This window comes from Marmota marmota, unplaced genomic scaffold, assembly GCF_001458135.2.
Source record: "Marmota marmota marmota unplaced genomic scaffold, marMar, whole genome shotgun sequence".
Taxonomy (NCBI): Eukaryota; Metazoa; Chordata; class Mammalia; order Rodentia; family Sciuridae; genus Marmota; species Marmota marmota.
This window is the reverse complement of record NW_025999977.1, coordinates 53,891,469-53,919,161: the sequence shown is the minus strand read 5'-3', so window position 1 is coordinate 53,919,161 and position 27,693 is coordinate 53,891,469. Positions and strand designations below refer to the sequence as shown.

General features: G+C 55.2%; 1 protein-coding gene across 3 annotated transcripts in view; it reads left to right on the top strand.

The window, feature by feature from the left end:
* Nucleotides 1-27,693, top strand: part of Hpcal1 (hippocalcin like 1) — a 90,325-nt gene that overhangs the window by 51,442 nt on the left and 11,190 nt on the right. For 2 of the 3 annotated variants that reach the window (XM_015479981.2, XM_048804822.1), the window contains exon 2: nt 18,577-18,664. The exons of the other annotated variant lie outside the window; for it this stretch is intronic. The gene's annotated coding sequence lies outside the window, so the exon portion shown is untranslated. The remainder of the gene's footprint in view (nt 1-18,576; nt 18,665-27,693) is intronic. 3 annotated transcript variants of the gene reach the window in all.

Genomic DNA, 27,693 nt, shown 5'->3' with positions numbered 1-27,693 from the left:
TGCAGGGCCAAGCTGGAGCTGGCACACAGGACCCAGGGAAGGCCACTGGCTGAACAGGGGTGTTCCCAAGGGCCCTGGAGTGCAGAGGCAAAGCTGCCGAAATGGGGAGGGGTCTTAGGGAGTGGCCAGCGTTTGCTGTGGGCTTACTGTTTGTGCTTAGGAGGTTTGAAAATCTGGCCTGTCCTGGGGTCAGAGGGGAAGCCAGTCTGAATACGCCTTGGCTTCTTGAAAGTGACCAGCCTTGGAGCCAACTGGACAGGCCAGCTGTGTCCACATCTGCCCCATGTCCTTGACCTATGTTTCTCCTGAGAAGAGCTTTTCTTGCTATCTTCACCTTGATCACGTTGAGGTTCTCGGCGTCTTCTGAGAGCAGTTCCACCTGGGCTCTGAGGCCCCGGGAAGCTCATTCAGTTCTGGTGCAGGCCAAAGGGTGTCTCCGGGCTGGGTAGCCCTGGGTGGGCGGACATTGCAGGGTACGGGTCCCCCTGCCAGCCAGGGCTCCTGCAGGCTGGTGGCTTGTCGGAGCGAGGAGCCAGTTAGGGAGAGCGCGACTTGGAGAGTTCACCTCTCCCCAGCGCTGCCGCCCTTTTCAGTGCCGCTTTCCCGGGGCCTTTGGTCTGTTCCCTCGAAGGCCTCCTCTTCCCCTGGAGGGCACCACCCAACCAGATGCAGAAGCTGGCCGCACAGAGGCTGGCCCTCAGGCAGCAGCACGTCCTTGGAGCCCAGGGCAGGGCAGGCCCCTGGATGTCTGGCTTTCCCTGCTCTGTGCTGGCTCTGGCCAGTTTGGTTCTGTGACCTTGGGAGACGTGGGACTGCAGGCCTGGCCGTGTCTCTGGGCCACTTGCACATTTCACCGCTTCTCAGAAGGCAGCTCAATCCTTGGTTCTCTGCCCTGGTGGTCTTGAATGTGAAGGGATACACACAGAGCCGCCTTGGCTTGCTTGGAAGTCTGGGCGCTGCGTCGCTCAGGGTCGGATGTACAGTGGGGAGACATCAGTCTGATCCTCTTCCTTAGCTTTATCTCTGTGTCTGGTCACTCTCCATCTGAGACTAAAGATCAGAAAAATCACATTTCCCTGGGCTCAAGCTCGGCAGGGAGGCTATGCAGCACTTGGGCGAGTTTGGGGGGGCGGGTCTTGGGGGGAAACTCATCACTGGGGCCCTGTCAGTTACCAGGCACCTGCTGTGTCCTGGCTGCTGTGTCCAGGGCCATGGGTACGGTGTAGGGTAGGGCTTGATGTCTCCGGGAACCCCCTGGGCAGGGAGCAGTCAGTGAGCATAAGGTTAGGACACAGTGGGATAAGTGCTGTCACCATGCAGGGCACATGCAGGTCTTGGGCCCCATGCCCAGCCATCTTCCTCCCCTCTGCTGTCCCTCCCTCTGCTGTTAGCAGAGTCCACGCAGCCTAGACGGGCAGGTGGGAGGGTTGGGACCCCTGCCTGGGATGAGAGGTTGATGCGGAAACCGAGGCCTGGAGGAGAGGAAGTGCAGAACAGGACTCGGGTCGCAGCGGGTTCTCTGCTCATGATGCTGCGCCACTGCTTCATGAATAAGGCATGAGGGGGACAGAGGGCCTCACGGTGTCGTCATTATCGTCTGACTTGATAATGGAAAAATTAAAATTTAAAGTGATCTAAAGTGATGAGTGACAGAAATGTTCCTGGGAACCGGAGATTGGGTGCTGAGCGGCTCTCGGTGTAGAGATCAGACACAGAATCCCCGGGAGGGGGCTCCTCAGGGTTTCGGAGCTCTGAGCTGGCCACAGAAGGGCCCTTTGTTTCTGGGGCTGCTGGGGCACTCAGCCTCACCCACAGCCCCGAGAGGCAGCCTCCGCTCAGCTGCCCCCAGCCTCTAGAACCAGATGGCCTCCCAGTGGGGCCCCAGGGATTTATGCCACCCTCATGCAGGGAGTCCAGGCCCCACACTTGGGTCCTTGCTGTTTGTCTCCAAGGGTCTTACCTATGTCCAGTTGTTGGCCTCAGGACCCTTGGGAACGTCTACTCTAGAACCCCCCTCACCAGGGCTGCCGCGAGCTAGACCTGGGGTGCCTTCTGATCCCAGGTCTGTTTCCCCTTTGGGCTCAGGGAAACCCTGTCTGGCCAAGACCTCAGTCCCCAAGTCTCAGGAGCTCAGAGCGGCCTTAGGGGCTTGTTTTCTCAGCCACTGTCCTCTGCTCACCTGCTGGCCTCTTCCTTCCTTTAGAGTGTTCTAGATCCTCCCCGAGCCCTGACTGAGTCCTCGAGGTCAGTGGGCACAGTGCCAGAGCGCCAGGGACAACAGGCTACATAAAGCACTTATTTTAATTATAAGAGTTACATAACGACACATCAGAAAGTTGGCAAAATGTAGGGCAGAAGAAGCTCACTGAATCCACTTCCCGACCCAGCTGTGCAGTTGGCCTGGGGGCCTCTGGGCCCTTCTGGTCTTTTTCGCTGCAGCGTGGGCATGCACCATGCAGGGCTGGGCACCGTGCGGGGCTGGGCGTTGGCACCGTGTGCTGTTGTGTCTGTGGATGGTGGCTTCTCTCCAGGAGGCAGCCAGAGCTCACCCTCGGGGAGTGCGGGGAGTGCAGGAGAAGTGCGGGTGGAGGTGGCCTGATCTGGCCACGCCCTCTGAATGCCAAGCAGGGAGACATTCAAATACAAAACACGGCAAGAGTTAAACTGGGGGAGCAGGGTGTTGGGTGGGAAGGGGGAAAGAGTGACTGAGGTGGTTCTTGGAAGGGGCCTGAGCAGGCTGTCAGGGCGGGAAGGGTTTAGAGAGGAGGGGCCCACACTCGGGCCCCTGGCTGAGGGGCAGGGTCCCGGGGCTTCCTTGCTGGTCGGGTGCCCATCGTGATCGTCTCTTCTGTTCCCCGTTGTTGGTTGGAGCTCCTCCTCCTCCGCCAGACTTGCAGCTCCGCCACAGGGACCGCGGGGCCTCCTCCACGCAGAGCCGAGGGGACCCGGGAGGGGGAGAGACAGCACATGGCCATGGCGGGGACCCATGGCCCCAGCTGGCCACAGAAGGGCAGTCATTGTGGGGGTGCTGGCCTGGCTGGCCCAAGACCTCTCTTCCAGACAGCTGCGCCTGGGGAAGAAACACTAGAAAATCCTTCTAGAGAAAAGAGGTGGGGAGGGGGGAAGACGGTCCACGGATGGAGATGGGTCCTTATCTTCTCTTTAAAACCTGCTTTCGTCACCGCTCTTCCCCAGACTTCACAGGCGGGGTGAGTTGGCCAGGGTCCTCCCCTGCCTGGACACCCGTGGTCCCCTCGGGGGCTGGGCGCGTGGGAGGCTCAGGGGCTTTTCTCAGACTGTGTGGGTCAGAGCATCAAGGCGGGCAGAGGGCCTGGGTACGACCATCACTCCTTTTAGGAAGTGCAGGGCGCAGCGGCAGGCCGAGGACACCAATTGTAACAAAGATGTCACTGGTTGGGCTGTTGGGACGAACCCAAACTTCAGAGTCGGCATTGACCTGGATGGAAGCCCCACATCTCCCCTTGGCAGCTGTGTGACCTGGGACACGTTCCACACTTCCCGGTGTCCTCACTATGGGACGGGGCAACACCACCTCAAAGAGTCTGAGGAGAAAATGAACCAGATACAACCCACACAAAGCCCCTCACACACGCAGGGGCTCTGGGGTCTGGCTTCTGCCTGCCCTTCTTGTGTATCTGTAAAGACCCGAAGGAATCAACTGGAAAACCAGCAATTAATAAAATAATTCAGGAGAGTAGTGGGAGAGACAAGTGTTCCCATTAGCCGTGACCGCTTTACCAACGTGTAATTTTAAGCATTTCATTCTTGTGCTGAAATTGTTGTTTTAGTGATTACAAAAGTCTTGTATTTGTCAAGACTCCCTCAACTGCATGCCTAGAAGGAGTGAATTTTATTGTGTGTACATTTTGCCTCAGTAAACATGACTTTCAAAAAAAAATCCCCTTCTTAATGCAAATAAAACACATGGAAATAAATAGATCTAACATCAGGGAGAAAATGCCTGACCCAGATGTGGAACAAGACGACATTTAGATATTTTGTTAATTTTTTTCCTTATTGTAAAAGTTACCACATTAATTCATCCCTTCTATAGGTATTTATTGTCTGCTGTGTGCCAGGCCTTGTTTTAGGCTCTGGGGGTACACCTGAAAATAAAAGAATAGCCCCCTGCCCTCACGGAGCTCACTTTGGAGGGGAAGGCCACTACTAGAATAGCAGACCAGAACGTGTCACCACAGGTTACAGGTTGGGTGATAAATGCCAGGGGAAGCAGAGGGCAGCCCGGTGGGGACCTGAGGTGTCAGAGGAGGCACTTGCAGTTTGAGATGAGTGGGTCCTGTGGACCTCACTTAGAAGGCCATATGAGAGCCAAACATGGGGACCCCTCCCCAAGGCAGTGGCCAAGGTGGGAGGGGCCTGTGGGCTCGAGGGGCAGCAATCACCCAACTTGAGGATGAGGAATGAGCCTCCCAGCCAGGAGGACGGTCCCAGGCCCCACGGTCTGTGTCTTGAGTGCCACGCGCTGCTGTTATTCACGTGCACCGTTCTCAGGCCGTTTCTCAGCACCACCTGGTAACCAGCTTAACGTAGCAAGTTACCAAGTCTGAGTCCGTTTTACTAAAATCATCCTGAGTAGCCCATTTTGAAGGCTTTGCCCACGTCTGTTCCTGGGTGTGCCCTGTTGTTTAACACCCCCCCTTCTGGAAACCACCAGGGGTGCGAGAAGCACCGGCCACAGGGCCATGCTGGGGCACCCTACGTGGGAGGATGGAAGGTGGCCAGCAAGCCTCTGCAGATGGCTCCTGGTGTGGCCAGACCCCCCCACATTTTGTGCTTCCCACAGCTGCGCGTGTGGAGGTGCTCCACATGAAAGGCGTCTGGACGGCGTTGGACAGTGTACCTAGCCCAGCGTTGGCTTCCAACCTTGTGACGCCCAGCACAGTGAGCAGGTCAGCTCTGGCTTCTGAGTGTCACAGCCGTGGGCCTCTCTGCCTGCTTCAGGCACCTGTTGTTTTATGTGCTGTTCAACCACTGGTGTGCTCCTCTGTCCTCTGTTGGGGGGACCCGTCTCCCCCGGAGGACCACCTCCATCCCTCCTCTCCTGGAAGCCTCCTCCTCCTTCCCTGGGTCCGGCTGTGTTGCTGCCACCCACCTGACCTGCTTGTCGCACTTCTAGTGTTTCCCTGGCAGAGCATCAGCTTGGGGACAATCCAGGGCCTGGCCGATTCCCTGTGACCCCTCCCCAACCAGCCTGCCTCTCTCCTCTCCCATCCCCAGGTCTTGGCCCAGTACCCCCAGGGCCAAGCACTGGGTTATGTGAAGGATATAAAAGGGGTCATTGGGGTGTTCCAGTCTGAGGATCTGTCAGCCTGGGTGAAAAATAAACTCAGGAACATGTGCAAACGTCTCAGCTTGCTGCCGAAGGTGGCCAAGGGAGGGCACAGGAGCATGGTGAGGAAGGGTGGCCCAGAGATGCTGGGCCAGGGGCCCTCAGCTCCTAGCCGAATGCCTTACTTCTGCAGGGTGGTAATTGCCAGGCATGTGACCTTGTGACAGCCCAGGTGTTGGAAGGCAGGATGACACCTGCAGCCACCTCGCCCAAGGCCAAGAGGAGGAAGCCTTCCCGTCCTACCTTCCGCGAGGCTGCAATGAGGAGAGGTGTGGGACTTCTGTGCATGAACAGTCAATGTTTTCAAGGCCTGTGGGGCAGAGAGACTTGGTTGCAGCCTTAGTTTCTCCTCCTATGTCCCCAAAGGAGGGTGCTCGTCTTAGCCTGCCGGGCTGCCTGAGTGGAACACCACAGACTGGACGCTGGAACAGCAGGCATTTCTTTCTCATAGTTCTGGAGGCTGGAAGTCCAAGGTCGGGCTTCAGCATGGTCGGGTTCTGGTGAGGGCACTCTCTGGTTTGTCGATGGCTTTCTTCCGGCCACACGGAAGGGAGAGATTCCTACTGGCCTCCTTGTCTTAGGATACTGGTTCCGTCAAGGGGGCTCTACCCCCATAACCTCATCTAAAGCCCCCTCCCAATACCACTGTGTTAGGGTTTAGGGCTTCATCATATAAACTTGGGAAGGGGACACAGCCACTCAGTCTGGGCTAGGCCAGGGTAGGGGGAGGTTGCTGTCCCCTGAGTACCTGTGGTGGTTAGAGATGGTTAAATACTCCTCATCATAGAAAATATGGAAAATACAGAAAACACCAAATACAGTCTGTAATCCTGCCACCCAGATAATCACAGTGGATATCTGTTCTTTCTTGTTGACAATATCCATGTAAGCATTAAGTGGAGAGAGGCCTGTTGTAATTGGTGGCATGTTACGAATTCAGTTCAGGTCCTGATTTCACTTAGTGCCATATCATTCTAGTTTCTATGTCATTAAAAATTATTTGTTAACTTGTCACAGAAATGATTGGACTTGGCAAGTCACAGAAGGTTTGGACTGGGTCATGATCCAGCTCACCCTTTGCATTCCATGAAACGCCACCCCTTACGCCCCCTGCACCCTCCCCATAGACATCAGGGCAGAGTGGGGAGTTGGGACTCTATCCCATCCTGTCCTCCCTGCGAGGCCACCCTGCCTCCCTCAGCCAGCAGTGTCACGGAGTCTGCAGCAGGCAGGTCCACAACTGTGGTCCCCGTGTTTGATTCTGAAGATGAAATTGGAAGTTCAGCCCAGGCCTCCCTCTTTCATAGTAAAATGTCCTTCACAGCTTCTTGTGGAGATGACCTTCGTACTTCCCCTCTCTACCTCCCTTGTTACGGGTTGGCATCAGGTGACCCAAGCATGGCTTAGGGAGGTTGCTTGGAAGGGAAGGTGTTTGCCATGCGCTGCCCACGGTGCCAGGGAGTGGGTTATAAGGGCCACCAAACTCATGGTACAGAGCTGGCTCCCTCCCTTGAGCCATGGACCAAGCACTTCCAATCATGACCAAGTCCAAAACCAGGGAGGAGCTGAGCAGTGGTGCAGTTAGATGGCTCCCCAGATACCCAGTGGCCCTCCAGAGGAGGGAGGATGTAGGAGGAGTAGGATGACCATCACCACCGGACATCTCTCCATTGGTGCCACGTGGCTCTGCCTTGACCACGTCAGCAGTTTCACTTGCCACTTAGTAAGATGTGACCTGGGCGCCAGGGGCTGAGGATGCAGCACTGAAGAGCTGTCGAGACCCCAGAAGCTCTGGGGCTTGGGAAGACGAGCCATGGGCTGAAGGCAGGCTCTGCTCTCGGCGTCGGCCTGGACTTGTTCACTCACGTGGGCTTGACAGAAAGTCTGACCTGGGCGGCTCGTGTGCACACTTCTCCCCAGCTCACCCACATGGGCCTGCCACGGCCCTCAGCTGGACCCAGCACTGAGCTGACCATGGGTGTTCTGGACCAAGCTTCCCCGAGGGAGGTGGACTCCCTGACCCGAGTCCACCCCGAGGTCCAGAAAGAAATGATAATGAGCTCAGCAGAGCTCTGTGCGCTGTAACTGCACAGGTGCCCGCAGGCCTGAAGGGGCCATGGTCGGAGGTCAGGCAGCCGTCAGTATCGTGCCCTTTGCTGGGTGACTGCAGTCTTAACCCCAGCTCTCCCTCAGCTGATCTGGAAACACCAGCCCCCCGCTCTCAGGTGGTCAGAGGGGCTGTGGGCGGGGGCCAGGAGGAAGCCACGTGTGTGTCCCATGGGCTCACCTGGCCTGTGCGATCCAGAGAAAACCTACCCAGGACTGGCTGGGGCTGGAGAGCCAGGGGTGGAGTGAGTGGCCCTCGCTGTCACTCTTCGCAGCCAGCCCAGCGCTCCCAGAAGCAGCCTGTGGGCACCAGGCCAAAGGCCTTCAGGCCATGGAGCTGGGGTACTGCCCACGGCTGTCCATTGACCTCCTGGGTGTTGGCAAAGTGCCCACCTCCCAGGGCGAGCCGCCACCTGTCAAGTGGAGGAGCTGTTTAGAAAGTCTCTGGCGGGGCTCCCTAAACCCTACTCCTCCCTGTCCCCCACCATTTCTCTCTGCATGCCTATTATTCACCCTTCAGCTCTTTGTTTAAATGTCACCTCTTCCAGGAAGTCCTGATCCCGGGGTGAGCTAGCCCCTGCATGGGCTCCCCTCGTATCCTGTGGCACGTGCTACCTAGCCCCACAATCTCCACAGGGAGGTGCTCGGGGTCTGGAATTACTCTTATTCACTGTTGTGTCCCTAGAATTGGGTGGTTCAGGGTGCGTAGTAGGAGCTCCATCGAATATGTCTTGAATGCATAGAGGAAGGCTGGCACGAGACTGAGCTCCAGCCCAGACACAAGCCACCACCCTGGTGGAAGTCCAAATGTGGGAGCACTGTGTGTGCTGGCCTGGGTGCCCTGGGTGCCGTCCTCATGGGAGCCAGTGAGCAGAACAGGGCCCTCCGTGCCCCAGCTGCATGAGTCCAACCACACAACACCTGGAAAAGGCACAGCTGTGACTGGTGGTGCCAGGGGTTTGGGGAGGGTGCATGAACAGGGGCAGTGCAGTGGGCCTTGGGCCCTGAGATGACTCTGTGAGCTGCTGTGCTGGTGGAACGTGTTGTTGGACATTTGACCAAACCCATACGATATTCAACACGGAGAGTAAGCCCTAAGGTGCAGGTGGCCTTCAGTGACCATGTGATGGTGTGGTCTCTTCAGTTGTCACATGCCTCTCTGGTGCTGAGTGTTGATGGTTGGCGAGGGTGGCAGATGGGAACTCTGCACTTTCTGTTCAGTTTTGCTATGAACCTAAACTGCTCTAAAAAATAAAAAATTGTTTAATTAGAAAAATAGTCATATGCAAAATGGTGCGCTGAGGGCCAGGCCTCCTAGCATGCCGTCTAGAGTAGAGACCGGGGTCAAACTGCTCTGTGTGGTTCTGGAGGAGAAGCCACACACAGTGCCCCTCCCTGTGTCCGCGAGGGCTGGGCGTAGACCCTGTGTGCCTAGCTTCACAGCAAACCAGCCACAGGGCTGCACATCTTCCTCTTTCTGCCAGGCCACACCATGGGGCCCTTAGCATTTTTCCTGAATACACAAAGCCCAGTCTCCAGGAGCCATTTCCCATTTAGCAGAAGTCTAGGGAGCGGCGGGCTTTCCTGTGCAAGGCTTTGGGGAGCAACGGTCCGTGCAAGGGCGCTGCACCCCGTAGGAGTTTCGCTTCTTCCTTGGGGAATGAGCTTGTACCCTGCCGTCGTCTGGATCTTGAACATCCTCCAGAGGTCGTGTGCTGAAGGCACTGTTGAGAGGAGGTGGAACCTTTGGAGTGGGGCCTAGGGGAAGGAAGTTATGTCTCTGAGGACATGCTCTTGGAGGGGATTTGGGGACCCTGGCCTCTTCTTCTCTTTGCTTCCTGGGAACACAAGGGGAACAGACCTGTCCTGCCACATGTTTCTGCCATGATGCACTGTTCTCCCACAGGGCCAAGTGACCGTGGACCGAACCTATGAGCCAAAGCAAACCTTCTTGCTTACAAGTTGTTTACCTCTGGTGTTCCATCAAAGCGTGGAAAGCTAACACACGCCCCTGGCCACTAAAGTCCGCAAATGGTTTAAGGGGCAGCCAGCTGTGGGCTCTGTGGGCCTCTCAGCCTCGGCACGCTGGTGCGTTGGTCTGTGTCATCCTCTGTGGCAGCTGTGGTGACTGGCCTGTGTCCTGTAGCATAGTTCACAGCACCCTTGCCCTCTCCCCGCTAGATGCTGGTGGACACCCCCACACCAGTTGTCATGACGGAAATGTCTCCAGACAATACCAAAGGTCTCCCCGGGGGGAAAATCATTCCTGTTGAGAGCCGCTAAAGTTTGTGTGTGTTTTCTACGTGTGTGCATTCCTGTGCGTGTGTGCATGTGCACGTGTGTGCCCACATACTGCCAGGTTTCTGTACGTGGTGGCTCTGGCTTACCCTAAGGCCAGAACCTGTCCTGAAGTTTGCTGCACTCTTTAAACTACGTTCCTGTCACTCACAGAGCTCTGCTGTCTATCAGGGCCGGGGGGTGGGTGGGGAGGACTAGAAGGTCCCTTCTCCAGGCTCCTCAGATGAGCCACTTTGCTGGGCAGGAGGCTGGTCACTGCAAGTGTGCCCTGCCAAAGAACCCCTGTGGAAGCATGGGGACAAAGGGACAACCACATGGGACCAGGGTTGGGGGGAGAAGGGCCTAAGCTCCCAGCCCTGGGCGAAGTGAAGTACCTGAGTTCCCTCAGGGGGTCCTCGCACTCAACCACTTCAGTCCACGAACTCCCGTGTTGGCTTCCTGGGCGCCAGGCAAGTCCCGTCCCCTCCAGCACTGGCTCCCTGTGGGCTACAGATGCTAACCAGCAAGTCCAGAAAAGCTATGGAGTGACATCGTGGTGGAGAACATGGAGGGGAGCCGGGCTGGGCCCCCTGGGCCTCCCTGGGCAGGGAGAGTGGTCACCTGGGGACTTGGGGGAAAATGAGCTGAGCAGACAGGCATCCAGGACGGGGAAACAGAGGTGACGGGAGGCCCCGAGATGAGTGGACATCGCTTTGCAAATGTTCTCTTTTCATCTTCCCTACGCCATTGGAGCCCCTGGTCAGGAGAAGCCCTGAGCTGGCCAGCAGTGCCAGGCGGGCCAGCAGGGCTGCGTCCCTGGAGACTTCCAGCTGGTGGCCCCAGCTCGGCGTCTGGGAGACCAGCTCTGCTGGGGGTGCTGGGCTGGTCTCCCAGATGTGGGTGGAAGCGAGGAGCCAGTTCCCTGGCCAGCTGCCTGCATGCGCGATGGCAGAATCTGGTGTCTGCTCGCGGAGCCTTGTCACTAATAGGATTGTCGGTGCCTTTCAGGCGTGTGTGGTGCGGCGGCTGTTGTGGGAGCCCAGAGGCTGCTCATTTGTGGGGGATGAATAATTTATTTCTGTTTTCTCCTGGCTTCGTCCTTCATGGCAGACGCTGTGCCGAGCTCCTGCCGTTCTGCAGCTCCTGATTAAGTGACTTCGGCAGATGACTTGGCTTAATGCCCCACCGTCCAGGGTGCCCTCCAGGCTGCTGGTTTGCAGGCTGTGTTTCGGGGGGCCTGAGTTTCTCGGCTGTGGGTGTTTTCCTTCCTTTGTGGGGAACTGTTCTTTCCTCCCACTTCACGTTTCAGGAAGCATGGCCCCAAGGCACCAGCGGCCCCGGGCAGGAGGGAGCCGGATATTAGAACATGGATACCAATAATATAGCAGAGGCCTGTCTCACAGGACACCCTTGTTTCTGAATTCTGTGTGTGACATGCTGAAAGCAACTTGTGGTGCTTGAAAATCTGGTTATCTCCGTTCCAGCCTGACACCCTCTTGGGCTGCTCACCCCCCTCCTCAGTGGTTCCCCTGACATGGGCCCTGCCATCTTTCTCGCCCAGGCCACCAAGCCGGTCCTCCTCCAAGTCCACCATGGCTCCCTATTGCAGAAGGCAATCTGAACACCGTACTGAAAGCCCTGGTTGGACTGGCGTTGTCCCTCCTCCCCAGCCTGTCTCACATGGCTGCTTGATCTGAGCTGCCCACCCGTTGATTCATTCATTTAACAAGCGTGGAGGGTCTTTCCAACCAGGTAGAGGGCAAGAGGCCTGGGTGCTTCTCTTCTCTGTCCTTGTGAGAGGTGAGGGACTAGGTCCCCTCAGCCTCAAAGGGAGCTTGTGCTCTGGCCTAGTCAGGTCCCTGACATTTGGACTGTTTCCAGGTCAGCGCGGTTCAGGCTGTGCAGCTGTGCCTTTGGGTGGGCTGTGCCACCTTTCTGTTGAGCACACATCAAGGAGCTGAGTCCCTGGTCTTTGGGCGGGTGGGGTCCCTGTGAGTGTATATGCCCAACGGTTTTCAAAGTGGCCCTACATAGTAGGTTCTGTTTAGCATGTGACAAGAGCTCACCTGCGCTGGCGGGGCAGTGGGAACAGGAGCTACAAGGACGCATCGCACACTCTCTGGAACGTGGACCCTTGGTGGGTTAGTGCCCGGCCGGAGGCCTGGTGCAGGATGCTGGTCATGGCCAGGTCTGGCTCAGGGCTCAATCTCTGTTGCACCGGCCATCTTTCCAGCTTCCCCCTTTTGTGAAGCAGGCAGCCCGGGGGGCCTCATCTGGATATCTTGATTTCACCGCATGCTCAGAGGGACCAGCCGCAGTGGCATCTGTGGGACATGACACTTTGCCTCCTCTGTGACTCAATTTCTTGAGTTGAGCTATGAAAGAAAATGCCTCTACAAAGAGAGATGGTCACGCGGAACGTCTGTGTGACAGTATTCTGTGAGCGACCGTGCTTCTTGCCTAGGGGCCATGGTAGAATTAGTCATTTTAAAACCACAGTCCCCTCAGAAATAGCCATAATCTAAAAACCATCCATCTTTGGCTTCAGACTCCATTATATATATATATTTTTTCTCCCTTAGGGTCTTTGCTCCCTAATTAAGTTGGATTTCAGAAGATATTAAAATTATTTGTCATCTCTAGAGCACACATCTGCAGTGTGAGCGGGCAGGAGAGGCCATTTCTGGCTTCCCGCAGGTCTCCGAGGTGGCACAGGAAGCTCAGGGTCGGGTGCAAGGTGGTGTCAGGTTCTGGAAAGAGGAAGTTTGCTAGCTGCCTTCCCCGAGGGCTGGCCAGTCAGGAAGATGGGCACCGCCGCGCTCTAGGCCTGGCCCCTAAGGAGGAACTGGCCCAGAGACAGCCTAGGACCATAATGTCATAGAGCCACAGCCTGCAGCACCTGGGGTGGCAGCCTGGCTGTTTCTGGGACCTAGCTGGGAGTCCCTTCAATGGAGCCTCCTCCAGGTGGTGTGTATCCTGAGATCTGGGCTCTTGCACCACCCCAGAGGCCAAGCTTGCATCTGGCACCCTGCCAGACAGCTGGCCCAGCATCTGAGTGAACCTCACCCGGCCCTGTGCTTCTCAAAGGGGGTTTTGTCTCTGCACCTGTCCCACGGGGACCCCTCCATGTGGTGGAGCGAGGGCTGGGGGTGCTCCGGCAGCTCTGTAGGTCTGCTGCGGGCTCATTCCTTGGGGCCAGGCCAGGATGTGGTCAGCTAAGCTGGCACCTGCCCTTCCCATCTGCCAAGACCCATATGTGGCTGGGTACAGGGCTGGAAAACCCAGCTCCTGTGATTCTGCTCTTCACTCCTCCTCTGGTGGAGAGAGGTAGGACAATGACATAGATCCCTTCTTTTGAGCAGCTTTATGGAAATGTGAATCACACACCTACAATTTACCCATCTAATGTTCACGATGTAAAGTCAGCGTCGTGTCGTGACTTGATGTATTCGAAGTACTTGCAACCATCACCACAATCAATTTTGGAGTATTTTCATCACCCCCAAAAGAAACCTCACACTCTTTAACTGTGCCCCTCTTCCCCCAGCCCTAAAAACCTACCAGTTTACTTTCTGTCACTATAAGTTTCCTGTCCTGGACATTTTATATACGTGGAATCATGAATTGGCCCTTTTGTGTCTGGTTACGTAACTTAGCCTGATGTATTCAAGGCTCATCTCTGTTGTAGCATTTATCAGTGTTTTTCTACTTTCTGTGGCTTAGTAATATTCCATTATATGGCTATACCAAATTTTGTTTAGCCATTTATCCACTGATGGACATTTGGGCTGTTTTCACCTTTTTTGGCTATTTATGAGTTTTTGGGTGGACGTGAGGTTTCATTTCTCTTGGGAGTACACCTATGTGGAAAATTTCTGGATTATATAATAACTGTATATTTAGCCAAGCTGTTTTCCAAATGGATGAACAATTTCTCATTCCCACCAGTAGTGTATGAGGGCTCTGGTTTTCCCAGATCCTTGCCAACACATGCATTGATCAGACTTTTCAATTCAAGGAGTTTTAGTGGGCATGAGGTGGTATTGACTGTGCTCTTGGTCAGTGTTTTCCTAGTCACTAATGGTGTTGAGCATCTTTCCATGTGCTTACTGTCCCCTTGCACATCTTTTGAGAAGTTTCTATCAAATCTTTTGCCTTTTCTAATTGGGCATTAGTCTTTCTTTATTGAGTTGTAAGAGTTACCCCGACCCACGTACCGGGAATTGAACCCATGGCCTTGGGCAAGCTAGGCAGGGCACCATCGCTGAGCTACATCCCTGGCCTTATGGAAGAGCTCTTCACGTCATCCAGGTAAAAGTCCTTTATAGGTAAGTGATCTGCAAACGTTTTCTACCAGTGCCAGCCATGGTGGGCACACCTGTAATCCCAGCAGCTCAAGAGGCTGAGGCAGGAGGACTGTAAGTTTGGGGGCCAGCCTCAGCAACTTTAATGAGGCCCTAAGCAACTTAGACCCTGTCTCAAAATTTTAAAAATAAATAAAATAAAAAAGGGCTGGGGATGTGGCTAAATGGTTAAGCATCCCTAGATTCAATCCCTGGAACATACATATATATGTTCTCCCATTCTATACATTTTCTTTTCAGTAATTTGGTGGTGTCCTTTGAAGCACAGGTTTTTAATTTTGATGGCGAATTTAATCTATCTTTCTTTGGTGGTTGGACTCTGGTGTTCGGCCTAAGAGTCCTTTGTCAAACCCAAGACCATGAAGACTTACCCTGTTTTCTTTTCCACGTCCTGTAAGTTTAGCTCTTACGTTTAGATCTCTGAGGACTCATTTTGAGTTAACTTCTGTGTATGGTGTGGGGCAAGGTCTGGCTTCACTCTTGGTGACTGTTCAGTTGTCCCAGTACCATTTGTTGAAAAATATTCCTTTCCACGGGGTGGTCTTGCGACCCTTGCTGAAAATCAGTTAACCCTGGATGGGTGGGTTTACTTCTGGCCTCCCGGTTCTCTTTCATTTTCCTTTTTGCCTGTCCTTGTGCCTGTACCGCGCTGTCTGGATTATTACTGCCTCATAGTAAGTTTTGAACACAGGAGGAGTCCTCCTACTAGGTTCTTCTTTTTCTGAGTTGCTTTGGCAATTATCAGTTCTTTCCAATTCCACATGACTTTTTTTTTCACTTTTTTTTTTATCAGTGCATTATAGTTGTGCATAATGATGGGATTTGTTATTACATATTTGTACATGCACACAATGTAATAATATAATTTGGCCAATATCACTCCCCAGCACTGCCCCCCACCATGAATTTTAAAATCAACTTTTCAATTTCTGCAAAAAAGTAAAACTAGGATTATGGTGGGAATGGCATTGAATCTATAGATCAGTTTGGGAAGTATTGACAACTTAACAATATTAAGTCTTCCTATTTATAAACATAGAATGTTTTTCTATTATTTAGCTCTTCCTTAATTCCTTTTAACAATGTTTTATAGTTTCCAGAGTAGGAGTTTTGCACTTATTTTGTTAAATTTATTCCCAAGTATTTAGTTGTTGTTTTTTTTTTTATGGAATCCTTTTGGAATAATTTTCTTAATTTCACTTTTTAATGCAAGGATATGGGAGTACAGTTTTTTAAAGACAATATAGGGTCTTGCTACATTGCCCAGGCTAGCCTCAAACTCCTGTGCTCAAGCCTTAGCCTTTTGAGTAGCTGGGAACACAGGTACATGTCACCATGCCCAACTCAATTGATTTTTTTTTTGTATAATTATCTTATATCCAGCAACTTTGCTGAACTTGTTTATTATTCTAATTTTCTTAGTGGATTCCTGAACATTTGCTATATATAAAACCATGTCATCAGAACATGGAGATAATTCTATTTCTTCCTTTCCAGTCTGATTATCTTTTTTTTTTTTCTTCCTAATTGCTCTGGCTAGAAATTTGGTGCAGTTTTGAATACAAGTGGCAAAAGTAAGCATCCTTGTCTAATTCTTAATCTTAGGAAGAACATAACCAGTATTTCAACATTAAACATGATGTTAACTATACCCGTTGTCAGATTGAGGAAGTTCCCTTCTGTGCTAGTTTTCTCAGTGTTTTTATCATGCAAGGGTGTTGGATATTGTCAACACTTTTTCTCCTTCTATTGAGATGAGTTTGTGACATTTGTTTTTTGTATTTATTGGCTTAGTGTATATATTTGGATGGCAAACCAACCTTGCATTCCTGTGATAAATCCTGCTTGATCATGATGTATGATCCTTTTTACATATTGATGCCCTTGGTATGCTACTATTTTCTGAAGGACTTTTATATCTATATTCATAAAAGATTTTGGTAAGTAACTTCATCCTCTTGTGACACCTTTCTGTGGTTTTATATCCTGGTGATACCTCCTATAATGAGCTTGGTAAATGTACCCTCCTTTTCTATTTTCTGGAGGAGTTTGTGAAGAATTGGTGTTCTTTAAATGTTTATAGATAATTCAGCAGTGAAACCCTCTGGGCCTGGGCTTTGTTTGTGGGTAGTTTTCTGATTGCTTATTCACTTGTTGCAGGTCTTGTTGGTGTCTTTATAGTTGAACTTCTCCCAGCCCCTTCATAGTTGATGTCATTGAGTTTCCTAGGTGCCAAGCATTTTGTGTGTGTGTGTGTGTATTAACTCAATTTTCACCAAAACTTGATGAGCTAGGTAGCGTATTACTGATGTGGGGAGGGCAGCGGGGGAGTGAAGTACAGGTCAAGATCACACAGAAGGAACCAGGGACTGGAGCCCTGCCCGCTCTCCCTCCAGCTCTCCTGCAGCTCAGCTCTGGGCTAGCCCCTGTCAAGAGCTGGGAGTGCCCTGTGGGCGGGGCCTGGTCACAGGCTACATTGTTTCCTGGAGAACCCAAACCTAAGGAAGGGAGGAGCCTTAGGCCTACAGGAACTAGGGCTGGGGCTCTGGGTGTCAGGAAGCACCGGCAGAGGAAGTGAAGTGTGGAAAGGGCCTTGAAGGAGGCCCAGCGCAGGTCCCTGGGATGAGTTTGATGACGCTGCTCCCAGAGGCTGTGTCTTTGACACCTTCTGTCTCCCAGTGCTCAGCCAGAGGGCACCTGAAGAGAGCACCTGCTCCTGCGAGGCTGGCGCCCAGCATGCAGGAGGAGTTTGCAGCCGCACAGCCGTGCTCTGTTGTGCCGCATGAGTCACCCGGGCCTCTGCATTTCGCTCTTCTAGAAAGGAAGAGGCCTGACGATGTGTAAGACAATCACTTGACAGATATCAGGAGCAACCAGACATAACTCGACATAATTATTTCTGCATAATGACTTCTGCTCCTTGATGCCGTCTCAAGCAAGGACTGTAATCTTTATCTGTCACTGGAAAGCTGGTGGCTAGGGAGCCCCTGTGGCTCAGCGATAGAGCCAGGAGGAAATTTGCAGTTCAAGTTAATGGAGTGTTCCCAGGCAGCCTGGGAGCCCTGCCCCGAAGGCCTCTGGAAACAAGACCCTCCTGCTAGCAAGCCTGGGGTTGGAGCTGGCCCTGGCCCCCCCTCTAAGGTCCAGCCCACCTGCCTGGTCCTAGATGGGGATACTGACCATGGCAGAGGTCACAGGCACGCCCAAGGTCACTCAGCAGCAGAGGCCCATGTGGAACCAGAATTTCCCCTTGCACCTCCCACGCCAGAGCTTCCCCTGAAGCCAACGGTCCCTTCTGAGGGACAGGGAGGCTGGATAGAAAGCAACTCTGAGGATTAGAAGTGGCTGCCTGAGGTCAGCCAGCACTGAGCTTATTGTCACCCAAGCCTGTCCCTAAAAGTGGGTGACGTGGAATCTTTGTACCTGGACAGCTGAGGGAATGCAGCCCGGCAAGGCCACTTGGCATTAATGGTGTGATGCGGCAGGCAGAGTGTCCACCGAGAGCCTGGGGACTGTGTTCGCCTGCGCCAACCTGGGAATTGGAGAGCCCCCACCCCACCCTGGGAGTGGTGATAGCCGTGCCTCTTAGATGGAGTTTAATTCACAAGAGCAGCTGAGAGTGGGGCTTGGGGTGGGAGACTTGTGTTGAGGCATTTCCCCCTCCACTTAGCGCAGTGTGACAAGGCTGCCCCAGAGTCGCTTCCTCCTCACTGGGAAGGGTGAGGACAACCCTGCCTGTGTGGTGGGAGGTAGGCGACAAAGTGGTGACAGGCACAGCACCTGGTGCACTCTGCCTCTGCCCCACTGCTGTGTCTTCAGGGGGCTCCCAGTCCCCGGCCCACCTGGGCCTCGATTCCCCAAGTGTCAAAGCAGGGTTCAGGGAGCCCATGGCTTGAAGGCACCGTGAGCTTACACAGGACGAGGCAGGGCACCGGGGACATTCAGGGCCGGGTCACTGGCCTGGGTGACACTTGTGGTGGATACAAGTCAGTGTTTACCCTGAAAACCCACAGAATGTGCAGCACCCAGAGTGAACCCTGCTGTAGGCCACAGACTTGGGTGACAATGATGTCCCTCTGCTATAACAAATGTCCCACTCTGGTGTGAGATGTCGAGAGCCGCAGAGGCTGTGTGTGTGAGGGGACAGGGTACGTGGGGTATCTCTGCACCTTCCTCAGTTTGCCATGAACCTACAGCTGCCCTAAAAATGGAGTCTGTTAAAAATGCGTACCATGTGCACGAGATACACAGACCCAGCTGGGGCAGCGGGTCGGAACGGAGGCCGAGCGCCCGCGCCAGCTGAGGGGCGGCCAGCGTCTCCCCACTGGCTTCTGTCCGTGTGGGGCTCACAGAGCCGTGGTCCCTGTCGCAGGTGTGCAGAACCAACTGGAGGGAGAGGTGGTGGGCTGGGGGCCGGGCGCGCCTGCCTCCCGCCTGACCCTGGCTTCTCTCTTCCAGGGGCATGGTCTAGCAGCCCGGGCAAGCCCACGCATCCTGCCCCTCGAGGTTCTGACCCCTGCTCCTCTCAGCCTCCACTTGGCCTCAGGTAAGTGACTCCTGTAGCCTCACTGCCCTGGGGCTGGGTAGGGCCAAGGGTGGCAGGGGGACTCCTGCCATCTGTGGGTCCTGCCCACATACAGGGACTTCACCCAGCTCAGCATGAAGACCAAGAAAGACGAGCAGTGGGGGCCAGGCTGCCCAGCACCCCAGGCGCAGGCCAGGAACAGGCCCAGGGATGAGGCCGGGAAGATCCATCTCGGGGCTGGGTCTTTTTGGGCAGATCACTTGATCCCGGTGCTTCCGTCCAGGGAGAGTTAGGGATTTGCCCGAGGGGAAAGGGGCATCTGTCTTTCAGTATTTCTTTGGTCCTCCGTTTTCCTCTCAGCCCACCGCAGTCTGGAGCACCCAGGGGGCTGGTGACTTAGTGATTCCCGCCTTCCCGACCCACAGGGCACCCTGCACGGCACTCAGCTGGGGGCTAAAATGTGGACCTGAAACCTGTCACAGTTGCAGCCTCCACCGCAGAGGTGTCCAGGAGTCCCACCCAGCCCGGGCTGGCATCTCCGAGGCAGGCGCCGTCCCCAGGTGGCCAGTCCCATCAAGCCCCTGCAGCCCTGGGTGGGGTTGCTTTCCTGCCAGGTACCCATGCTGCTGGGTCCGGGTTTCCAGGGCACAGGGAGCGCCATGCCCGCCTTCCTGTGGGTGGAGTGCTTCTGCTTGGTCTTCCTAGGAGGGGATGTCTGCACACCCTGTGGACGCTGTCACTGGTCAGGAGGAGACACCCTGCCGGGGACTTTGCCTTGGAGTCAGGGCAGTGGGCGGGTCACTGGTCCTCACCTCCACCCCCACCTGCATGTGGAAGGTGCTGTTTTCCTTCTTTGAGTCCTTCCATCAGAGCTGAGCCGTGGGAGGGACCATGCCTGTGTGTGCAGTACTGGATGCCACCTGTATACACGCCCCCCAAGCGTCAGCATAGTGCACAGGGGCCTAGTGGGGTTCTGCTGAGAATGGAGACTGGCATCAGGAAGCTGGAGCAGGTGCAGAGAGCAAAGGCCTGTGGGGTCCCTGCCCATCCTGCGGGCACCTCAGTGCCACACACAGTCAGTGCTCGGTAACCCCCACCCACAAGAGAGAAGTGCCGGGGGTCTGATGTGCTTCCTGGCACGAACATCCCTAGCCAAACATCCCTCGCTGTGGAGTCAGCGGTCAGGTGATGCTCAGTGGGAGGTAGGGTTTTCTCTGTCTGCACCTGTGTGCCCAGGCCTGGGGCCCCGTCTCCCCACAGCCACACAGCATTCACTCGGGATGTGTTTATTGAGCACATACTGTGTGCCAGGCAAGCCCGCAGGCTCTGGGCTTCCACTGGTAGAGAAACCACAATGAAGCCTGCCCTAGGGACTTTGTGTCAAGCAGGGGACGGTGACACCTGACTCAATGTACAGTAGAGTTGGAAACAGGCATCAAGGGTGCTGCCGGGACTCCCATTTTGGGTAGAGTTCTTAGGGGAGGCCTCACAGGGAAATGACCCAAAAAGGACCTGGGGAGGCTCGGGGCAGCACGTTTCTCCTTGAGCCGCAGCTGCGCCCAGGGCCCCTGGCAAAGCACTGCCTGGGGAGTGGAGGAGCGGCAAGAGGATCAGGAAGGAGGGGGCAAGAAGAGGGGTCAGGCAGATGGGAGCACAGCTCTCGGCACAGTGTGGAAAACAGCCCAGGTGGCCTCTCGGTGCCGCCAGCACCCCACGGTGGACGCACTGGGTCCTCCAAGCAGGCAGCTCTGCTCAGAGCCTCAGAAGATTGCTGTGGCGTCTAGAGAGGTGGTCGGGCAGCGGCTCTTCTTCAGGTTAGGCTGGCAGGGGCTGCAGGCTCGGGTCTGCAGGAGAGCTTGACCCAGGCTCACCTCCTCTAGCGCCAGGCTGTGGCCCTCACAGTGCTGACCAGGCCACAGGTCCCAGGCAGCATCCTGGACAGCCGCCCACCCTAGCTCTCAAACAGCCTCCTGCCTGGACACTGTGGTCACGGGGCAGGGCACCAGGGTGGGGAAAATCCTTCCTCTGTTGAAAGTGGAGTCTTATTTTTAGGGTGACTGTGCAGTATCACTTCCTGTGGGCATCCTCCACCCTCGTCCAGCAACCAGCCCCGCCAGACAGGCGCTGTGGGCAATGGGCACGCACACCCTGCTGCAGGCGTTTTTACTCCTGTGGTCAGTGGAGGTGGGAGCTGGCATCCTGGCTCCTCTGCAGGACCCCGGGCACTGGCATGGGGATTACTGCCCGTCCACTGCTCCCAGGCACCTGCTCCATGTCAGCTTCTGGGTGAGGTGCCACAGCAGATCCTCCATGAGCCTGGGTAGGAGGAGAAGGGCAGAGAGAAGGAAGGGTGGGTGACACAGGCAGGCTGCGTCAGTGCTGGGCTGGGGGTGCCGAGCAGGAGGCTCAGAGGAACAAACCATAGGCCACCGTGCTCTCCAGACACGTGGGCGCCTGGATCAGGCCTACAGGCTGGCGGGAGCCCACCCTGCGCTTCCCCTCCCTCTTCCCCGCCTCTCCAGGTGGAGTCCACACCAGTCCTTCCTTCCCTTCTAGAGGAATCCAGCCTGCCCTGGGCACACGGCCCAGGGTTCCTGGGACAGCCCAGGTGCCACATTTTCCTCTCTACTTGACCCCATGAATAGTCTTGGACTCATCGGACCTCATGTGCAAATTTTTAACCTGGAGATAACCAGAGAACACAAGAGATACTTAACAGATATTTGCCCTGTTCATCTCTGGGGCCTCAGAGGGGCTCCAAGAAACTGGCCCTTTGACAAGAGTCAGCTGGAGAAGTCGGAGGTGTGGGCGGGGCGAGGAAGGTGGTCTCTCAGAGGGACTGGACGGTGCTCAGGGGCTGGAGAGCCTTTGGGCCACAGAACCACATGTGGGGGGGGGCAGATCTTCGGGTTGGAGGTTTCTGGAAGGAGTGCCCCGGCAGCCGGGGGCTTTCTCCCTCTCTCCCTCCCTGACTTCCTTCCTTCCTCCCATCAAACAATCACTGTGCACTTCCTTTGTTTCAGAACTTGTGCTAAGTGGTTGTGGGACTATTTCTGGCTGCGCCCTGGGTAAATGGAACCTGGCTCCTTGTCCTTGGGGAAAAATAGTCAGGGAGAGACCGGGGCTCATGAGTCTGTGGGTTCATCTTGGAATGGCTGCCTCCCCGTCCCCCTCCCGCCACCCGGTACCCAGACAGTGCCCGGCAAAGGAGGCGATGAATTGGGGCATGAGGAGAGAGGAGACTTGGGCCTCACTTTCCCCTCCAGAGAGTCAACACTTTAAAGGCACCTTGTATGTCTGTGTATATCCCCAAACAGCTCTGTGTTTCACAGTGTGGGTGTTCAGTTAAAGCACGTTCATTGACACTTTCTGTACATAGATCTATGTCGCCCAACACCTCTGAAGACTCTGTGGCTTCTGGTGGTGTGATTTAAAGAATAAAAGTGGCAAAGGGCAGCTTTTCTGAACTGTCCCCACTCCTGACTGTAAACACATTCTCTAATGAAACTTAAGACCGTGGCCACTGGGGCCACCAAGGGGCAGCTGGCATGTCCCCATTCTTGCGCCTAATGTTTCCCTGGGCTGATGCCATTTTAGTGAAAATAACTTACTGTTTTTATTTCTTCCCAAAGACGATAGACATGAGTCAAATGCACATGAGATGATCCCCTGGAGGCTTTCTTCCAAATTAAAAAAAAAAAAGAAAAGTTTTTGGCCCGGTGAGTGAGAGCCGTAAGCGGACACCAAGGAGACGCCCCCACTTCACGAGCTCAGCAGTGGGCAGCACATCACAGGGGACACTCTGTCCTGAGGACAGAGCCATCTGTCAGAGCACCCAAACCCTCCAGGGGCCACGCGTGTCTTAAAGACTCCACTTAGGCCTCAACTTAGTGACATTGCTTCTCACAGACGTGGGAGGCTGCCACCAAGCCTCATTCATCAGGGGCACGTGAATTTGAAATTTGGAATGAGTTCCTCTGGGGCCCATCATTTGAGAATTTAGTCATCACTCAACCAGGGACCAGGCAGACATTCAGCTTTCTGCCATCGCCTGGGAAAAGAGCTGGGCAGTGGCTGCCAACCAAGACCCTGGAGCAAGGACACAGTGATGTTGGCACAGGCCTCAGGTCCTCTAGAAGGCTCGGCTGGGGACAGACTCAAAGCCGTGTTTTGGAGCTGGGCTGTACTTCAGGGACGGTGCGCTTCAAACCCACATTTGACAGAGGAGGAAAGAAAGTGTCAGGGCATGTGATCGATCCCGCCAGCCAGGCCCCGAGCCCATTCTGAAGCTGAGCAGGACAGCGGAGTTCTGTCTGTTCCTCGTCAACGCCCGTCACCCAGCCCTTGCTTTTATTAATTTGGGTTTTAACTTGATCTGTATAAATCGGAGCTGCTCTTCAAGTAGCTAGCCTGAATTCCTGGAGTTGAAAGGTGTCTTCCTCCGTTTTTCCGGCTGCTCCTCCTCCCTTGACACTGGTGGATCTAGACTATTCTACATTGTTCTATATTGTTCCATCCTCCTTAATGTTAGTCTCATTCTGAGTCTGTTCATTGCCCACGAAGCTGCCCATAGTAACAGGCCAGACCTGTGTCACAGGAACAAGGGACTTGCTGGTGGGGGTGTCCCCAACGGCCTGTGCCTGAAGCCTGGATGCTGGGGCGGCTCCTGCCCCGGGACCCCGTCCTGCAGCCGGCCTTGCCCCTCTGCAGCTGTGGCCTGCCCCGGCCTGTCCCTCTCAGCCACTGCACGCTGTCCCGCCCTCTCCTTTTCACGCTCTGGCCTCTAAGACACTAGGATTCCTCCTGGAGTGCCTGGCCACCCTTCCTCACTGCAGCCCACCTGAGCTCGGGTACCGCCCTCCCCCGCCCCGGCTCGCGCATGCCCTTCTTCCACCAGGCCCCGTGCTTGGTCCTCAGCTGTGCCAACCTAGTGCCTAAAGGGCAGTGCAGTGGACGGACGGGCAGCCTGGCCCCTGTTACTCTACGGAGGAGCCCGTAGGAGTGGAGTCCTGCAGCCGCCCTGCTGTGTGAGGACCCCCCCTCGCTCCTCAGCAGCCCTTCCCTGGCTGGGCCTCTCTCCCGCAGAGTCAGGGCTGAGGCCTTTGGACAGGGAATGGCGGGACCACACACCACACAGGTGTGGGCCTCACAGGGATGTGGGCTTGTATGTGACGGGTGGCGTGAAGGTGTCTGTGGCAGGGAGGTGAGGTGTGCGCACATCCCGGCCCACCCGCAGCCTGTCCACCAACAGGTCTGACTTCCCCTCCGTCCTCAGGATCCTGGGGGTTCTCTGGGCAAGTGTGGAATGGCCCCCGCCCTCCAGGTTCCCGTTAAAAAGGGCTCCAAACCAGGCGGCAGCCCCGGGTCCCCCAGGACACATCCTGCCAGGGAAGAGGAGACCTCATCCTGCTGGGGCCACTTTGCCAGGCGCAGCCCGCGGCCCACGACTGTTTCTTCTGGGCTTTGTCCTCTGCTCTCTCTGAGGCCCAGGAGTTGGAATTCCACTGACCCGCCCCAGCTGGACTGCTGTGACCCCAGCTCTCTCCCGCCCAGGCCTTGAGGACCTGGTTTTGGATGCCACTGTGTGGTGCCAAGCAAAGCCACCAGTCTGCCAGGAAGCGCCACGAGCTCCAGCAAGCCCAGCCTGCGGCCGCAGCTCCGCCTGGCTCTGCGTCGCGGTGTTGTGATTAAGCTCATCACCTGCGCCTGGCGTTTCTTTCTTCATCAAAGCTGTGATGCTGCCTCCATGTGTTTGTCTGGTGCTTTCAGCCTGTCAGAGCCTTTTACAGCTCCGGTCCCTGTGTCCTTAAGCTGCACTGTCAATCAATAGGTAGGGACCCTCGTTCCCCTTTTGCAGTCAAGAAAATGGAGCCCAGAGAAGTTGAGAGAGAGCTGGGAGCATACAACCAACCAGACAAGGAAAGGAGACCCTGGCTGGCCGTGGAGTGTGGATGGGACATCCCCTGTGGACCTGCCGGCCGGCACCCCTCCTACACAGCCAGCCCTGACTGCAAGCCCATTTTGCAGAGGTGCACACTGAGTTGTGGTCTGGAGCATTGAGACCCAGGCACAGCCCTGCCTGACTCCAGAGCCCAGCTCAACACCCCTGCAGGGCCACATGTGTCCTCTGGGTGTGTTGGGTGGTGGCCACTGGCCAGATGGGCTGAGTCATTGGACAAGCAGAACCAGCCCTGGAGGGGCAGTTGCGCTCTTTGTCCTCTGGGGAAGGGCCATTCATTGCTCAATCCTGGCCCGGAGCATGGCAGTGGGATCGAGATTTAACTCTGACGTGCTGATCTTCCCACCCAGCCATGGTTGGGCATGTGAGTCATTCCCAGCCCCCAGGGGTTGCTCCAGCGTGTCCCAGGTCCGCATGCCTAATCACACACAGGGAGCCCAGCTGAGCCAGGGCGGGGGCCTCAGGCAGGGACCAGCAGTTGTGGCCACGAGGTAGGGGCAGGCGAGAAAGGACAAGCTCTGCCTTCCAGTGTCTCCCTTGCTCTCCCTGGGCCCATCTCCCCCCGATCAGGCTGGGCATTCTTCATGCTGGGCATTCTTCTCCGTCAGGCCCGTGTGAGTGGGGCTGGCCCCTATCCTTGTGACCACACAGTCATGGGCTGCAGGACCCCCAGCTCTTCCTGCCTCCCTTCCCTGTGTCTGACCCCCTGGAGAACTCCAGTGCAGACCTCACCCCGTCACATCATGAAGGAACACACACAGAGGCACAGACTGGCTCCACATGGCACCCAAACCCTGGGCCCGAGGACGTCTCTTTAGGAACATCACCTGTCTGGTGGGCGTGCCAGGGTGAGGGGGCAAAACAGGCACAGGAAGAGCTCCGACCAGGCACCAGGAGGTAACTGAGATGGAGCGAGGGCAGATCAGGCTCCATCGCCCTCCAGGCTGGGGTTCCTGGGCTCTGCCACCAGAAGCCCCTACTCACCTTCAAAGCAAGGCTCTGCCTGGGACTCTGCACTTGGCTTCCCACCCGGCTCCCTCTGGCCTGGCCCTGCCCAGGGCATCGCAGCCCACTTCTGGCCTGGTCTGTAGGAGCAGAGGACTTGTGTGTGGTGGATACTCGTGGGCCTTTACCACTGAGTCTCCTTTCCTGACAGGTTAGCAGGCTCCGCAAGGGAAGCATTGCCCTTGTGGGCACTTCCTGTCCCTCTCCTTATTCTTCCCAGAGTTTGAGCGTGGTCGCCACTAACCTGCCCCCCTCCCTGCTGGGCAGCAGCTCAGAGCCCCTCACAGAAGGCTGTGTGATGAGGCTCAATGATCGCTGGAGAGTGGCAGGAAGACCCCCACCCCTGGGAGGTGGAGATGGACACAGCTAGGAGAACAGACCTCCAGTCCGACACCCTAGAAATTAAATTTTTTTTAAATGCATTTTTTAACATATTAAAGGCTTGACCCAGTATGTATTTCAGGTTGAGGGCAGTTTGGGTTGGCCACAGTTTAAGTGCTCCATAGCCGCCTGTGACTGGTGGTTACTGTACTGGACAAAGCAGCCCTAGAGTGTAGATGGAGAGATGAGGTACCCATGCTGATGAGTGGAGGGGCCAGAGTCCTGGGGAGCCTGCCCAACTCCGCCCTCTAGTGTCTGCCCGCTGCACCTGTGCCTGCACCTGCACCTCATCCCTGGCAAAGGCACACCCCCCAAAACAGGACTGTCCCCTCCTGGGGAACTGTGTAGGAAGCCAACACTGCAGGTGGTTTGATTCTCACCTGCTTATTTGAAGAAAGGACAGAGAGCGGAGTTGTTTTGAAAACTGCAGTCAGCCCCAGGACCGTGGCTCAGCCCCAAGAGGAATTTTTGTCCAGGGGTCATGGGGCAAAGGAGCTGGAGCTGCAGCTGTTTTCTGCCTCCGCCTTCGTTTCCACCCAGACAGAACAGGCTCCCCTCTCAAACCAGCCCTCAGAATCCCTTCAAGTTCAGATTCACTGCAAAACTGCTCCAGCCTCTTCCTGAGCCTTGGCCCTTCACCAGGACCTGGGGTCCCCACCTCCTCCCTCATCTTCCCTCCAAGTGTCTCCGTCTGGCAGCAAGCTTTGGAGCCCTGAGTGATGGGAGTACTTTTGAGCAATGGGATGAAATGCCACCAGCGCCTTGGGCCGCTGCTGAGCTGTGGCTAATGGGCCTTTGGAGCCTCGGGTCCCAGGGGCCTCACTGTGGCGCTGGTAGAACCACGCCATTTAAAGAGGCTTTCATTTGTCAGCAGTACCGGCTTCGGGTTAAATATTTTCATAGGGCTCCCCAGCTACATGTTGACTCTTTTTTTTTTTTTTTTTTTTTTTTTTTTTACAATTTAGCACATTAAGAACAATAACAGAGTAACTGAGACCTAGAGAGATGGGTGTAAGTGCTACATTAACTCCCTCCTCCAAGTTCCATTACCAGAAATCAGACGCCGTCTCTGGTGCTCTTAGAAGGCTGTGGCCTGTCTGATTCGAGTCCTGTTTGAACATAAAAGGTTTTAAGCCAAGCAGGAGAAGGCTGTGCCCTCACATAGGCTGCCCTCCCCTGGTACCGCCATTTCTTACCACGCCATCCTCCTTGGACGTGAAAGCAAGAGATTCTGATGAGCCACGCCTGGGTCTGCCTAATGACCAGAGCCAGGTGGCATTTCTGCTGGAAAGTGTGAGCAGTAGCTCTCTGTCTGCTTTTTGTCCGCCATTTCCCAGACAGCCAAGCGTCAAGGAGCCTAGCTCATTTCTGTAATTAATAACGGAGGGGTCACCACTGCTTGGAGTGTGCTCTGCATCCCCTGTTCCTTGCCCGAGAGCCTCTGGGAGAGCTAAAATGAGGTCCTTTGTGTTAAATATTTCATGTGGGCCTTTGTTGAGCACACACGAGCTATCCCGGTGAGGGACTGAGGGCATGGGTAGCCGTCAGCTTTATTTGACATTCACAGGCTCCGTTTAGTGGCTTCATAAAAGTTATAGTGGCAAGGCCATCTTGTGAAGCTGTCCTGACAGCAAGTTTACCAGGGAGGGAGCAGCGGTGGACACCAGCTGAGAGCAGCTGGGGTCTCCCTCGCTGCTCAGGATCT